General features: G+C 46.2%; 2 long non-coding RNA genes across 2 annotated transcripts in view; both read right to left on the bottom strand.

Moving 5' to 3' along the window:
* Window positions 1–1,016: 1,016 nt before the first annotated feature.
* Window positions 1,017–1,897, bottom strand: LOC109324385. The gene is made up of 3 exons (XR_002104925.1): window positions 1,771–1,897; window positions 1,595–1,663; window positions 1,017–1,391 (listed from the first exon to the last, which is right to left on the bottom strand). It is a non-coding gene; the product is annotated as an uncharacterized LOC109324385 (long non-coding RNA).
* A 2,331-nt stretch (window positions 1,898–4,228) lies between these two features.
* The window catches only part of LOC109324386, a 5,209-nt gene continuing 4,539 nt past the window's right edge, over window positions 4,229–4,898 (bottom strand). The window contains exon 3 of the long non-coding RNA XR_002104926.1: window positions 4,229–4,378. This is a non-coding gene — a long non-coding RNA (uncharacterized LOC109324386). The remainder of the gene's footprint in view (window positions 4,379–4,898) is intronic.

The raw sequence follows: 4,898 nt of genomic DNA, 5'->3' as shown, positions 1-4,898 counted from the left end.
TGCAGTTGGTTTGCACCATGTAGCAGCTATGCATCTGTGGCTCCTCTAAGAGTGGTCAGAGCAAGCAGACTACCAGCAAAACAGACCTTGGTATCAAAGGTGTTCAGAGCAATTAAATACAGTCTCTTGGCAATAATTTGGGAATAGGGGATAGAATTTACCATTCTCCAAGTACCGCCGCCCACACCTTAAAACTACCACAATGAACTGAAATGCTGAATCAAAGAATGTTTCTCTATGACTTTGTAAGAGCTTGCTGATCCACTCCAAAAACAGGTCAGTGGACATGTCATTTAAACTAATAGCTGGGGAATATAAATACTTATGCATGCAGTTTGCTTCAATAAAGAGCTGGACATAATTAGCAGGCATGAATAAACAGTGGAGATTTTTTACAATTTGTTCTACCCCCTTCTTATGGCTTTCAAAAGCCACATTGTACCAATACAAGTTCCAGATTCCTAAAACGAAATTCCTCTGTACATCTCTGGGCTCCAAACCTAGCTATAGGCCACTCCCGCCTTCTCACCCATACCATTTCTACATCTGGCACGACATCCTCCACAGGCTCAGGAGGGTCTACATTCAAGGGGCCCTCTGAGGCATCTTCTAAATCACTTTCACTATTTTCACTGTCTGATTCCACAGACCCAGGAGGAGTTGGGGGTTTTTGAGGGCCCCTCTAGTGGGTCTTTAACATCACGTTTGCCAGGCCTGGTCTTAGCCTCCACAGGCTTGGAGAGGTTTAGGGTATTTAGGATTCTCTTATTCTTTCTCAATAGGCGCTTAGCCTTTTCCACCCTCACCTTTAAACAGACCCTTAGTTTTTGCCTCACAAGCCACTTTGTTCTCAGGTTTATCAAGGCCTCCCCTCTTGCAACACATAGCATGCCTAGTATCAGAACCATACAGACCACCTCCCCTCTGTACAACATCTGCCCTTTTGGTTGCACAATAATCATGATCTTTCAAGGCTCTATGGGTGCTAGCAACCCTCCAAAATCCCTTCTTTTCACTTGAAAAATAATCATGATCCTTCAAACACATAGGAAGAACCTCTTCAGGTTTCTCTAAAGTGTGCAAGTAATCAGTCTCGTGTTTCTTATTCACAGACCCCAAAACAGCAGCTTTGGAACTGAGTGTTTGTGTTTTCACACATTGCTCTCTCAGGGTTTGGTGGTGTATTTTCCTCTGAGAAACCATGTGGTCTTTTTTTTACCATGTCTTTTTCTGTTTTGGTTTTGGGGGGTCTGATTCATGGGGTTTCTGATCCTCAGGGTGTGTGTTTCTGTGGTTTTCAGTGAGTGCTGCTAGAGGCCTTCAAGCTGAATTGTGTTCCCCTGGTGATTCTGGAACATCATCTCTCTCTTTGGTGGTCTTGTGTGAGATCACTTGGGAAACATAACATTGACATCACAGCATCAGCAATTCACTTTCAAGAAAAGCACACCCCCTAACCCTCAACCCTACCCCCAAAACACAGTTTTAAAAGCTGCAAGGCTGAAACATCCATGCTTTAAAAGACCCATAGCAAAATTATCCCCATCACCCCAAAAACACTCAGTTTCAAAAGCTTGATTTCAGAAAAATGTACCTTTCACTACAGGATAAAGACATGATGGGACATGCTTGCTCTGGTTTTCCATTCTTCAAGAAGGGTTTTCTGTTTGGGGGTAAACAATTACAAAATGATGTTCTGACATAAGCCTTCATATTAACACACCCAGATATCTATATGTATAGAGAGTAAAACAGTGGTCACATGCATACCACCCCTGTCTTGGTCTAACCCTTCCGAGGCTTTTCTGGTATAAAGTTGGGGTGTTACTGTTTCTTGGGGTCTTCATTACAGCAGAAAGTAAAAGATACTATAATGAAATGGAAAAGATATCTATATGCATTGTGTCAGGGCACTAGGTGTGCCTGCCACTTTAAGGCCCTGGAGCTGGCACCCTCCAGGTGCCTGATAAGGGGAGCCATTTTGGGGCTCAGGGCTGCCTATATAAACAGAGCAGTTTGGCTGCTGAAGGTCAGGCAACAACATTGCCTGGCCTGAGGGCTGCTGAATTTTATCTGGAGGTAAGGGAGGAGCTGTAGGGGATGGTAGGAGGCTTCTGGTCCTGGGTACGACTGGAAGCTATGCCCTGCCGGGAGTGGGTGGCCTGGTGGAGCTCCCAGTGGCACGGGAGCCCCCAGGAAATGCCAGGCCAGTGATCACCCTGGTGAAAGGTGGGTCAGGGTGCCTTAACCCCTACCCCTCACTTTTGGGTGGGTTGTGTACACCAGAGGTAGTTGTGGGGGTGCAAGCTCTGAGGATGAGAGTTAGAGGCCAGGTGTGGCCAAGGCCGCCTGAGTCCTGCATAGGTACAACACCCCAAGGAGGAGGGTTGGGGCCAGGCATGGTTATGGCCACCTGAGCCCACCTGTGGAGGGAAACCTTGAGATCCCAAGTAAAGGAGGCATTATGAGAAATGTGGAACCCCCCCAGTGTGAGGGGGAGCCAGAGAGAGCTGAGTCCTGACCCCAGTAAGTCCTCCAATGCGGGGAGGCAGAGTTTGGGTTGAATATAAGACTGGTAGTAGCAACACAACCTGCTGCCCAAGCGGGGGAGTGAGAGTGAGAGTCCCCTGTGAGACCCTGAGGCACCAGTTGTGGGAAGCTGGGGTTGCCTCACACCACATCTGTGGAGGAGGACCCAGAGAGGGGGACCCCAGGAAAAGAGTATGGGTCGTATGTCAAAGCCTGCCAGAGATTCCCCTGACTGGCCCAGGCAGGGGCCAGGACCATGAGGGTCAGAAGGGCAAGAGGGATGCCCAAGAGCCAGTGGCCTGGGGTCCTGACTGGCCTGGAGGTGAGGCTGAGGCTAGTGTGAGCCAAAGGTCCCAGTGAGGGGACCACATCTGAAGTCCCCTCCAGTGGCAGGAAAATATATGGCCCAGTATAAAAGTGGCAGAGTCTGCCTAAAGGGAGGAACTCAGTTGGGGGTCCTACAGCAGGATTCTGGGCCCCATCGTGGGGGACTGGCACATATGAGAACATCAGGATGTCATCTGCGAGGCTTGGGCTGCAGTGTAGGGGAGGAATGGAGCCACAGATAGCACCCCCTAGCAGTGGGGCAGAAAATGGGCAGCCTCTGTTACATCTATTACTTAATCAATTGAGACCAAGGCAGGCAGTTTGCTCAAGAACAGGTGGGTGGGCCATGTGGAGATCAGCCCCTAGCCCTGTTACATGCAGAGGTTTTTTGTTTTTGTTTTGTTTCGTTTTTTTAAAAAGTTTACATACATACCACCCCTGTCTTGGTCTGCCCTCTCTGATTATTTATTTTTATTTATTTATTTATTTTTGTCTAAAAGTTTGGATGCTCTGCTGTAATAAGGACTCCAAGAAGCAGTAAGTAAAGAAAAGCTTATAAAAATATATAAAAACCTATGACTACATGCATAGAACCTGGTGTCTGGGCCTTTACTACTTTGTTTGATGTTCATTACAGGGAGACTATCTACTGACTTAAAGACAGCAAATAAAGATGTATAAAACATATGAATACATACCTAGATCCTGTCCTGGAACAGTTCCACAATCCTTAGAAAAGGGGTGTTTTCTGTCCTTCTCAGGGTTATATCCTGGTGATATTTAATATTTATGAGGCTTCTCTCACAGATTGGCAGGTCATCATCAAGGACTCCCCTGGATTTTGCATGGTGGTCTTCAATTCATCCCTGTAGATACCCCTTGATGGATTCAAAACCCTTGAATTTTGGGTGTACAAACCCTGCCAGTCTTTTTTTGTAAGGTTCTTGGGTGTCAAGACAACACCTTGTTGCAACCATCAAGTTACAGCTGTCCTGTATTGCTCCACAGAATTTTCTTGGGTCCTGTTCCAACATGTTCTTAGCTGTGACCCTTTATATCCCCAAAACCCCTCTATATCCTCCCTTTAAAGAATGACATCTGTGAGAATGTGTTTCTAATAAGCTATATTTTCATCAGCCTCTGTACAAAATTTACAGCTTTTTGCTAGTTTTTTACTATATCATGGCTACACTTTTCCCTGGAGCAGGAATTTATAATTTTTTTGTTTCAATTAAGCATTCAATGTAGGGTACCAGAGATTTATCCTCCTCATGAAGGACATCATGTAAAGCAGCATGTGGGTCTCCAGCCAGATGAATATGGCTTATAATTGTCGCACCCTGAGCTAAAAGTTTCTCAGTGAAACAGACAATCCATAGAGGACCCTAATGCAATTATAGTGTTTAGAATACTCTCCACACACAGTTCAGTACAAAGTTCCTGAATTGTCTGGTTTATATCCTCATCTGTCCTGTCCGTACAGGCATGGCTTCCTTGACCTGGTGCACTTAGGAGGGAGCCCCTGAATGCTTCAAAAAGTCTCTCTCAAACAATATTTCAGTATGCCATAACAACAAATGTGTCTAAGAGATTTCATGAGCCTTTTATGACCCCATAGTGAGACAGGTCCTTCTTGTTCAATTCCTAGTTGTCCTCTAAAGGCCATAGCACCCTCTTCTGAAGCAACAGGCCTTTGATTGTCACAAAAGCAGCTTCTCTTTCCAAATACCGGGCTTATTGGGCTGCTGCTGTGCTGTCTTTCTGGTGTCATGACAGAGGCTTCGTCAAGCTGCAGAGGAATTTTAAAGGAGGAACTATAATTACCCACTGTTTAAGGAGTTCATAGTGAATTCCTGCCACCAGTACCCCTAAGGACCCCCCCATGCACACCCCCCCACTCCTTTCCAAGTTCAAGACACTCACCTGTAGCTCTGTCCCCCCAGAGACATCTCCCTCAGTATCCAATACGAGGCACCCCTCTTCTCCAGAATCCTCAGCGTTTGCTCTGGGCATCCGACCATTAAACGTCTCAGGAGATGCTC

Source organism: Crocodylus porosus, unplaced genomic scaffold (assembly GCF_001723895.1).
Source record: "Crocodylus porosus isolate Cpor-Errol unplaced genomic scaffold, CroPor_comp1, whole genome shotgun sequence".
Taxonomy (NCBI): Eukaryota; Metazoa; Chordata; order Crocodylia; family Crocodylidae; genus Crocodylus; species Crocodylus porosus.
Note: the sequence above shows the minus strand (reverse complement) of the source record. Positions and strands in the feature narration are given on the sequence as shown.